Source organism: Protopterus annectens, chromosome 1.part1 (genome assembly GCF_019279795.1).
Source record: "Protopterus annectens isolate FY-2018-M chromosome 1.part1, PAN1.0, whole genome shotgun sequence".
In the NCBI taxonomy this organism is placed as follows: Eukaryota; Metazoa; Chordata; order Ceratodontiformes; family Protopteridae; genus Protopterus; species Protopterus annectens.
Window position 1 is genome coordinate 314,295,131 of NC_056726.1, and position 12,319 is coordinate 314,307,449.

The window sequence follows — 12,319 nt, forward strand, 5'->3', positions numbered from 1 at the left end:
ATTATATTTATTCACCATGTAACTGTTTTAGCCATTAATTCTCTGTATTGTCCTTACCACTGTAAGCTTCTGAATATTGGCTAAATCTTTATCCACCCCTTAGAGCCTTTTTTAGGGAATGCCGAATTGACAACCCTACCAACATAACAAATAAAACCCAAAGAAACCAAAAGGTGTTACTGCTTAATGATAGCAGCCTAAACAAACAAAAAAAAAAAACATCAGCAAGCTCTCCTCACACTGGAGAATATAGACATCTGTGCTGTTAATAAGATATGGATTAAAGCCACAGAAAATACTCTGGCAGTGCAAGGCTTCAGTGCCTTCCACACATTTAGACTATCAGCTGCAAAGACAGGAACAAAAGGTGGAGGAGTCACAATCTATATTAACAATGTATAATTATAGGTTGGTTTAACAGGATGATAGCCTGGAATTTATCCATGTGCTGACCATATGATATATATATATATATATATATATATATATATATATATATATATATATATATATATATATATATATGTGTGTGTGTGTGTGTATATATATGTGTGTGTGTGTGTGTATGTATATGTGTGTGTGTATGTATGTGTGTGTGTGTGTGTGTGTGTGTGTGTGTGTGTGTGTGTGTGTGTGTGTATATATATATATATATATATATATATATATATTATACACACACACATACACACATACACACCCACACATAGAGAGGGAGATAGAAAAATTCATGCCATGGAGTGGAAGAAATTAGCTATGGAAAGGAAGATGGAGGCATAGACTATAGAAATGAACACATTGCCTTCCAGCCTTTTGAGTCAGGCACCAATGTTTTGCAGGCGTTTTATTACCAGTTTCATCAGCAATATAACATGTTACTATCCAATGTGCCCTCCATGTGTAAGAGTATCTCTTCGATTATTTTTATGTTGAAATAATCAGTGCATATGACAACTTTTCAGTTGTTTTTCCAGTCATGACTACAATTCTCTTTTCTAACTGATAAACTATAAACATTAGTCATGTGGCTACATCTCTGTAAAGTACAGTACTTTCTCAAAAATTAATTCTTAGGATGACATTTCATGTAATTGTCTTTCTGATTAACCCTGTTGCTGCTACCTTGCACAGTTATGCTGACACTGGCATGCATATATATTACTCTGCATCTTTCAGTTTCAGAAGCCACATGCAGTTAGCATACAACTATAATGCTGTGGTCAGTGAATGATCACATTCTGTCAAGAACATTTCATAACTGAGTGACACTGGCAAAGTCAGTTCTACACTTAGTGTTGTGTGGCATTTGTTAAAGAGGCCTAGATTTCTCCAGGTCTTCACCTAATGCATACAATACTGTCATGGAAGTAATGATTTCTCAAACTGTCGTTCATTTGCTTACATGCCTGCATATCTACACAGTATTTCAACACCTTCCCATAACTGCAGACACACACATACCAATACTAGTTCAATGCATATGGTAGTACTCAATGTAGAAATGCACATGCCATTACTAGTTCAAAGCATATGGTAACACTCAAAGCAGACAAGCACATGCCAGTACTACTTAAATGCATAAGGTAGCACTCACTGTAGACATGCACATGCCAGTACAAGTTCAATGCACATGGCAGCATTCACTGTAGACATGCACATGCTAGCACTAGTTCAACACATATGGTAGCACTCACTGTAGACATGCACATGCCAGTACTAGTCCAATGCATATGGTAGTACTCACTGGAGAGACGCACATCCCAGTTACAGTTCAACGCATATGGTAGCACTCACTGTAGACACGCACATGCCGCTACTAATTCAATGCATATGGTAGCACTCACTGTACACAAGCACAAGCCAGTGTTAGTTCAATGCATATAGTAGCACTCACTGTAGACATGCACATGCCGGTACTAGTTCAATGTATATAGTAGCATTCTCTGTTGACATGCATATGCCGGTACTAGTTCAATGTATATAGCAGAACTCACTGTAGACATGCACATGCCAGTACTAGTTTAATGCATATGGTAGTAACCACTGTGGACATAGACATGTGATTACTAATTCAATGCATATGGTACTGCTGACTGTAGACATGCACATGCAAGAACTAGGTCAATGCATATGGTCACTGTGGACATGCATATGCCAGTAATAGTTCAATGCATATGGTAGCAGTCACTGTAGACATGCAGATGGTTGTACTAGTTCAATGCCTATGGTAGCACTCACTGTAGACATGTACATGCCATACTAGTTCGATTTATATGGTAGCACACAGTGCAGACATGCACCTGTCAGTACTAGTTCATTGCATATGGTAGCACTCACTGCAGGCATTCACATCCCAGTGTTAGTTCAAAGCATATGGTCGCACTCAATGTAGGCATGCACAAGACAGTACTTGTTTATGCATATGGTAGCACTCACAGTAGATATGCACATGCCAGTAATTGTTCATGCATATAGTAGCACTCACTGTAGACACACACATGCCAGTACTAATTCAAAGCATATGGTAACACTCACTGCAGGCACACACATGCCGCTACTAATTCAATGCATATGGTAGCACTCAATGCATTCACCTGACAGTACTAGTTCAATGCATATGGTAGTACTCACAATAGACAAGCACATGCCAGTACTAGTTAAATGCATATGGTAGCACTCGCTGTAAACATACACATGCCAGTACTAGTTTAATGCATATGGTAGTACTCAATGCAAACATTCACATTCCAATGTTAGTTCAATGCATATGGTAGCACTCACTGTAGGCATGCATATGGCAGTACTTGTTTATGCATATGGTAGCACTCACTGTAGACATGCACATGCCAGTACTTGTTCATGCATATAGTCGCTCTCACTGTAGGCACACACATGCCAGTACTAATTCAAAGTATATGGTAGCACTCACTGTAGACACACACATGCCGCTACTAATTCAATGCATATGGTAGCACTCTCTGTAGACATGCACATGCCAGTACTAGTTCAATGCATATGGTAGCACTCACTGTAGATATGTCCATGCCACTACTAGTTCAAGGCATATAGTAGTACTCACTGTAGACATGCACATGCCAGTACTAGTTCATTTCATATTGTAGAACTCACTGTAGACATGCACATGCCAGTACTAGCTCAATGTCTATGGTAGTACTCAATGTAGAAATGCACATGCCATTACTAGTTCAATGCATATGGTAATACTCATGACAGACAAGCACATGCCAATACTACTTAAATGCATATGGTAGCACTCACTGTAGACATGAACATGCCAGTACAAGTTCAATGCACATGGCAGCATTCACTGTAGACATGCACATGCTAGTACTAGTTCAACACATATGGCAGCACTCACTGTAGACATACACATGACAGTACTAGTTCAAAGAATATGGTAGTGCTCACTGCAGACATGCACATCCCAGTTACAGTTTGATGCATATGGTAGTACTCACTGAAGACACTCATTTTCTGCTACTAATTCAATGCATATGGTAGCACTGACTGTAGACATGCACATGCCACTACTAGTTCAATGAATATGGTAGAACTTACTATAGACATGCACATACCAGTACTATTTCAATTCATATGGTAGCACTCATTGTAGACATGCACATGCCAGTACTAGTTCAATGCATATGGTAGTACGCAATGTAGACATGCACATACCATTACTAGTTCAATGCATATGGTAATACTCAAAGCAGACAAGCACATGCCAGTACTACTTAAATGTATATGGTAGCACTCACTGTAGACATGCACATGCCAGTACAAGTTCAATGCACATGGTAGTATTCACTGTAGACATGCACATGCTAGTACTAGTTCAACACATATGGTAGCACTCACTGTAGACATGCACATGCCACTACTAGTTCAAGGCATATAATAGTACTTACTGTAGACATGCACATGCCAGTACTAGTTCAATGCATGTGTTAGAATTCACTGTAAGCATGCACATGCCAGTGCTAGTCCAATTCATATGGTAGCACTCACTGTAGACATGCATAAGCCAGTGTTAGTTCAATGCATGTAGTAACATTCATTGCAGACATGCACATGCCAGTACTAGTTCAATACATATACTAGTACTCACTGTAGACATGCACATGCCAGTACAAGTTCAATGCACATGGTAGTATTCACTGTAGACATGCACATGCTAGTACTAGTTCAACACATATGGTAGCACTCACTGTAGACATGCACATGCCACTACTAGTTCAAGGCATGTAATAGTACTTACTGTAGACATGCACATGCCAGTACTAGTTCAATGCATGTGGTAGAATTCACTGTAAGCATGCACATGCCAGTGCTAGTTCAATTCATATGGTAGCACTCACTGTAGACATGCATAAGCCAGTGTTAGTTCAATGCATGTGGTAACATTCATTGCAGACATGCACATGCCAGTACTAGTTCAATACATATACTAGCACTCACTGTAGACATGGTCATTCCAGTACTAGTTCAATGCATGTGGTAGTACTAACTGTAGAAATACACATGCCAGTACTAATTCAATGTGTATGGTAGCACTCACTGTAGACATTCACATGCCAGTGTTAGTTCAATGTGTATGGTAGCACTCACTGTAGACATGCACATGCCAGTACTAGTTCAATGCATATGGTAACACTCACTGTTGACATTTACATGCTAGTACTAGTTCATTGTATATGGCAGTACTCACTGTAGACATGCACATGCCAGTAATAGTTTAATACATATGGTAGTAACCACTGTAGACATAGACATGTGATTATTAGTTCAATGCATATGGTAGCACTGACTGTAGACATGCACATGCCAGTACTAGTTCAATGCATATGGTCCCTGTAGACATGCACATGCCAGTACTAGTTCAATGCATATGGTAGCACTCACTGTAGACACGCACATGTCAGTACTAGTTCAATGCATATGGTAGTACTCACTGCAGACATGCACATGGTTGTACTAGTTCAATGCCTATGGTAACACACACTGTAGACATGCACATGCTAGTACAAGTTCGATGTATATGGTAGCACACAGTGTAGCCATGCGCATGGCACTACTAGTTCAATGCGTATGGTAGCTCTCACTGTAGACGTGCACATGCCAGTACTAGTTCATTGTATATGATAGCTCCCACTGTAGACATACACATGCCAGTATTAGTTGAAGGCATATGGTAGCACTCACTGTAGACATGCACATGACAGTACTAGTTCAATGCATACGGTAGTACTCACAACCGACAAGCACATACCAGTACTAGTTAAATGCACATGGTAGCACTCACTGTAGACATGCACATGCCAGTAAAACTTTAATGATTATGGCAGTATTCACTGTAGACATGCACATGCCAGTACTAGTTCAACACATATGTTAGCATTCGCTGCAGACATACACATGCCAGTACTAGTTCAATGCATATGGCAGTGCTCACTGCAAACAAGCACATGCCAATGTTAGTTCAGTGCATATGGTAGCACTCACTGTAGGCATGCACATGGCATTACTAGTTCAATTCATATGGTAGTAGCTACTGTAGACATGCATATGCCAGTACGTGTTCATGCATATAATAGCACTCACTGTAGACACACACATGCCAGTACTAACTCACTGCATATGGTAGCACTCACTCTAGACATGCACATGCCATTACTAGTTCAATTCATATGGTAGTCCTCTCTGTAGACATGCACATGCCAGTACTAGTTCAATGCATATGATAGTAGTCACTGTATACATGCACATGCCATTGTTTATTCAATGTATGTGGTAGCACTCACTTTAGAGATGCACATACCATTACTAGTTCAATTCATATGGTAGTACTCTCTGTAGACACACACATGCCACTACTAGTTCAAGGCATATAGTAGTACTCACTGTGGACATGCACATGCCAGTACTAGTTGAATGCATATGGTAACAATCACTGTTGACATACACATGCCAGTACTAGTTCAATGAATATGGCAGTACTCAGTGTAGACATGCACATGCCAGTACTAGATCAGTGCATATGCTAGTACTCACCTTAGACATGGACATGCAATTACTAGTTCAATGCATCTCACTGTAGACATGCACATGCCAGTACTAGTTCAATGTGCATGGTCACTGTAGACATGCACATGCCAGTACTAGTGCAATGCATATGGTACCACTCACTTTAGAGATGCACATACCGGTACTAGTTGAATGCATATGGTAACAATCACTGTTGACATGCACATGCCAGTACTAGTTCAATGAATATGGCAGTACTCACTGTAGACATGCACATGCCAGTACTAGATCAGTGCATATGCTAGTACTTACCTTAGACATGGACATGCTATTACTAGTTCAATGCATTTCACTGTAGACATGCACATGCCAGTACTAGTTCAATGTACATGGTCACTGTAGACATGCACATGCCAGACCTAGATCAGTGCATATGTTAGTACTCACCTTAGACATGGACATGTGAGTACTAGTTCAATGCATCTCACTGTAGACATGCATATTCCAGTACTAGTTCAATGCATATGGTAGCTCTAACTGTAGACATGATCATGCCAGTACTAGTTCAATGCATATGGAAGCACTCACTGTAGACATGCACATGCCAGTACTAGTTCAATGCATATGGTAGCTTTCACTGTAGACATGCACACTCCAGTACTAGTTCAATGCATATGGTAGCCCTCACTGTAGACATGCACATGCCAGTACTAGTTCTATACATATGGTAGCAGTCACTGTAGATATGCACATGCCAGTAGTAGTTCAATGCATATGGTAACACTCACTGTAGACATGCATATGTCAGTACTTGTTCAATGTATATGGTAGCACTTACTGTAGACATTCATATGCCATTAGTAGTTCAATGCATATGGTAGCACTCACTGTAGACATGCATATGCCAGTACTTGTTCAATGTATATGGTAGCACTTACTGTAGACATGCACATGTCAGTACTAGTTCAATGCATATGGTAGCATTCACTGTAGACATGCACATGCCAGTACTAGTTCAATGCCTATGGTAGCACTCACTGTAGAGATGCACATGCCAGTACTAGTTCAATGCATATGACAGTACTCACAGTAGACATGCACATGCCAGTACTAGTTCAATGCTTATGGTAGCACTCATTGTAGACATGCAGATGCTGGTACTAATTCAATGCATAAGGTAGCACTCACTGTAGACATGCACATGCCAGAACTAGTTAAATGCTTATGGTGGCACTCACTGCAGACATGCACATGCCGGTACTAGTTCAATGCCTATGGTAGCACTCAATGTAGACATGCATATGCCAGTACTAGTTCAATGTATATGGTAGTATTCACTGTAGACATGCACATGGTGGTACTAGTTCAATGTATATGTTAGCACTCTTTGTAGACATGCACATGCCAGTACTAGTTGAGCACATAGTGTAGCACTCACTGTAGACATGCATATGCCAGTACTAGTTCAATGTATATGGTAGTACTCACTGTAGACATGAATATGCCATTACTAGTTCAATGCATATGGTAGCACTCACTGTACAGATGCACATGCCTGTACTAGTTCAATGCATATGGCAGTACTCATTGTAGAGATGCAGATGCCAGTACTAGTTCAATGCATTTGGTAGCACTCAATGTAGAGATGCACATGCCAGTACTAGTTCAATGGATATGGTAGCACTCACTTTAGACATTCACATGCCAGTACTAGTTCAATGCGTATGGCAGTACTCACTGTTGACATGCATATTCCAGTAGTAGTTCAATGCATATGGTAGCACTCACTGTAGACATGCACATGCCAGTAGTAGTTCAATGCGTATTGTCATACTCACTGCATACATACACATGCTAGCTCTAGTTCCATGCATGTTGTAGTACTCTACAAGAGTATTCAGGATGGCTGCTGATGCTGATGTTCTTTCAACCACTGCTAATTCATCATCAGTCACTTGTTGTCATTATGAATTAAACCTAATACCTTTGCCAGTGTATTACTTGCCATATTGTCTCGTTTTACTGTAGGAAGTATTTTTGTCAGTACTGTGATTTATTGATGCGTGGTTTAGGAGAAGGATGTGATTTTACTGTGGTGAATTCAGTTTATTAGTGGAAAGTCCAGTCTTTAATGACCTTTTTTCTTTTCACACTACTTCAGGAAGTTGTGTTATACTGTCTACGGGCACCTGGTGGCCTGGTGTTGGGATTGCTTTGACAAGAGATGTTTGAGGTCTACTGCCATTTTGTTTGTTTATGTTAATTAGAAATACTTATTCAAATTATAACTGTGTTTATCAGTCCTCCATAGAAATTTGTTTCTTCAGTGTGTGTGTGAGAGTCTGGTTGGCTTGCTGCTCTATTAAAGTAGGGTTAGCTGATACTCTGTATGGCTGTGTATTAAGTATAAATTGCAGAGATGGAAAATAATGACACTGTTGTTCACCTAACCTGATGTAACAATACTACTTTAGTTATAATGGATGATGATGCTGTGTATCTTCAAACCACTTATCTGTGTACTGATCCTTACAGAAATGTCAGCACTCAAAATGCCGTGTCAACAGATGGAAAAAAATCAGAAATGAACAGAAAAGAAAATCTTGAACATCAATCTTATCCTTTAAATTCTCTTTTTGAAGACAGCAAGCTTCCTTCTCCACCCAAACTTATACATACATTATAAAGTAAAAACCACTGAACCAGGTGTTTAAATAAGCCTTTAATTCACTGTTTGAATGCTTTCTTTCCTCTTAGTAGCAGAACCTCCTCATGTTTCTGATGAAGTTCTGTTACTAACAGGAATGAAAGTGCTCAAACTGTGGATTAAAGGTTCGTTTAAACATCTGGTTCAGCATTATAACATTATTTTCTTTTTATTTTGTATATATATATATATATATATATATATATATATATATATATATATATATATACACACACACACACACACACACACACACACACACACACACACACACACTAATTCTGTGATAGCTGTTCATTGGAGAAAGGGGAATATTCCGGGAAATGGCTATCTTGAACTTGGTATATTTAAATCTGTTATTTCGTCCATTCAATTTTTGTGTTGGGTCCTCACATTTCAAGTGGTTACCCTATGTACTGTATCCTTAGCACTGAAATACATGTGCATTAACTGGTGTCTACCGTTTTACTGTTTTTGCCAGTCAGTGATGAATTTAGATGATGTTTGATACTGACCCTGCACTACCACCATATTTCTCAAGTGTCCCAAATCACCCACGAACACCTATTTGTAGTACTAAATGCAGCAGCAGCAGCAGCACGGACCACGCTGAATGGATGCTTGTAGACCTGATATTTGCAGTAAACCTCTGCTCTGGCTGTAGACATCACAGCCAATCACAGCATTGCTTTATTGCAGCTAATTTGCATACAGCTTTCCAGCATCTTTTTTCTTTCTTTCCTTTTCTCTTGCCTGCTTAACATGCAACAACAGACTTGAGGTGAATGATGTCTTCTATTAGGTTTACTTAGTCAACATACTAAGCAGAACAGAAAGACAAAGCAATTATTCATTGTATTAATGCAGAGAAGACTGATCTGCTGAAAACCACCTTCAATGGAGTGCTGAAGAAGCCTGAAAGAGCAGCTGAAGATCATGACCATGTATTGTGGTAGCTTTGGAGCTGAAAAGAAGTGTGCCATCCCTCATTGTTGTATAGTGGATTCGGCATGAGGTGATGGTGTAACCTGAAAGGGAGATCAGCACTCACAGGAGATCTGAGGTTGTGTCAGGAAATTCATAGATGAAAAATTGGATTACTTCTGTTTTTTTGTTTTGTCTTCTTCTGATGCTGCAGAAAAGAGCTACATTTGTTTCTGGTTAAGTGAAAAAAAATATAAATAACAACGAATACCTTACTTTTATCCATGTAAGTGCCTTTTTTATTTTTGCAGAACAGCCTTCCATCCCGTTGTGTTTTGAATTTTTCTGGAAGGAATTGTCTGATTTGTCCCTGATGCTGGCTAGTAATTTGGTTTTTATTTTTGTTTTTAGTTCTCAGCAGGCCTGTTAGTGCATAGGGGGAGTAAAGGCTTTGAGCCATTACGGAGTTTGTTTTTCTTTTTTTTCTGGTAAAAGATTACTTCAATTAATGATTTCTTCTTTCATTTAATTACTGTAATTCTAAGCAAGTTATTTAACCAAGCAGCACCCAGAGAGTCCCACCTTGCATCTTAAAAGGGATATGCGTAGTGGGGGCTTACTTGGTAGCAAATAAATGAAAAATAAATGCCTAGAATTTTTTGGAATGTCCAGCTGTTGTCTCAAAGAGTAGTTTGGCATGTATTTTACAAAATGTGTGGTTTTATGGCAAATTATTTTTTACATCACTATATAATTGACATTTGAATTTCAAAGCTCAGATCCTTCTGAAAAATCCATATTACTGCAAAACTGGTTACTCTAGCAACATTCTAAATGTATAAGAGGAACATTAAAAACTTCCCCTCCCTGATTTTGGTCTTTTACCCACCCATTATTTTTGGGTGAGTCCATGATTCTTGTGTGAAGAAAATCAATGCATACAGAGGACTACTGCATATCAGTTCTCAGAATGTCATAGAATGGACAGATTTTTGTCTCATATTTTTGGTGCATTATAAATATTTTTATAGGTTCATAGGTTCATAGGTAGGTACTAGGCTATCGGCCCTGGTGCCTATACAAGCCCAGCCAAAAAGGTACCCTGGCTTTTGCCACCCAAGAAAATTATTTTCCGGTGCCACTGTCAAGCAGAGCCACAGAGGTGATCCCCGGGGTGAATTTCCTATTTTCCATCCAATCATCAAGATTTTTCTTGAAGAGTGCTAATGAGGAGCTTTGATTGATATAGATAGGTAGCTTATTCCAGAGTATGGGAAGTCTCTGGGACAGGAATCTATCCTTCCGGCATGTTTTGTTTATTGTGGTGACAAGGTTTAGGTCCCTAGAGCGTGTAGCTCAGAGGGATTGGGATTTCTTTAAGTGGAGCATGTCCAACAGCCCTGGGTTTGACATAGCTTTGTATGTTAGGCAGAGATCACCTCTGAGTAGGCGATATGCGACGGAGTAAAGCTGGAGTTTTTTGAGATGGTCTGCGTAGGGCATCTTTTTGAGGCTGGTAATCCTCTTTGTGATGTGAGGTATTTCTGTGGCTTTTCCAGTTGTTGTAGATATCTTGTGAGGTACATACCAAAAGGGGCATTGTACTCTATAATGGGTCTAATGAGTGATGAGTAGAGGGGAACAATGACCTTTTTTTTTCTGGATGAGAAACCTTTTGTGATGAGGTGTGCCACATAGAAGGATTTCCTGACTACTGTGGTGATGTGATTATCAAAGGAGAGACTACTGTCCACCTGTGTCCCAAGGTCTCTTATCACACTTTCGGTGTTAAGTATACTACCGCCTACGTTGTAGTTCATGGGTACAGAGTTTTTACCAAAGGGGATGACAATGCACTTTTTGGCATTGAGCTTGAGGCCATGGTTTTGACACCAGGCATCTGCCTCAGTGAGGCCCTTTTGTAGGATGTCCACATTGTTAGGAGTTTCGATTATGGCTCCTAGTTTGTAGTCATCTGCGAACTTCATTAGCCAAAGACCTTCTGTGTTAGCCTGTACTTCAGAGAAGTAGATACCAAACAGGAGAGGACCCAGGACTGAACCCTGTGGTACTCCACTTGTCACTGGTCTGAAGTCGGATTTGGAGTCCGCTACTTTCACAGTGTGGGTTCTGTCAGTGAGCCAGTTGGCAACCCATCTTGTGACATAGGGATTTATACCTAGTTTAGTGAGGTTATCTATAATTCCAGAGTGAGGGATGGTGTTGAAAGCCTTGGCAAGATCTAGATAGGCTGTGTGAACCACCTTACCCTTGTCTACGGCTTTGGTGACTGCTTCAAAGAAGTCTATCAGGTTTAGGAGACATGATCTGCCTTTTACAAACCCAAACGGGGTGGGGTCCAGAGTTTGGAGATTACCAATGTCTTTGTTTATAAGTTCCATGATGATACGTTCTATGGCCCTCCAGACCTGGCTCGTCAGGCTAATGGGTCAGTAGTTCCTGGGGTCCGTGGTAGCTCCCCCCTTGTGGAGTGGGATAACCGTTGCTGCACACCATTCAGCAGGCACAAAGCCTGAGGTGAAGCTATGATTGAACATGGTACTTAGGTGGGGTGCCAGTTCATTCTGTAGTTCATGTAGAACACAGCCTGGGATGTTGTCTGGTCCCATGGATGCTGTGAAC

General features: G+C 40.0%; 1 long non-coding RNA gene across 1 annotated transcript in view; it reads left to right on the forward strand.

The window, feature by feature from the left end:
• The window catches only part of LOC122804777, an 881,700-nt gene that overhangs the window by 49,253 nt on the left and 820,128 nt on the right, over positions 1 to 12,319 (forward strand). The window lies entirely within an intron of this gene.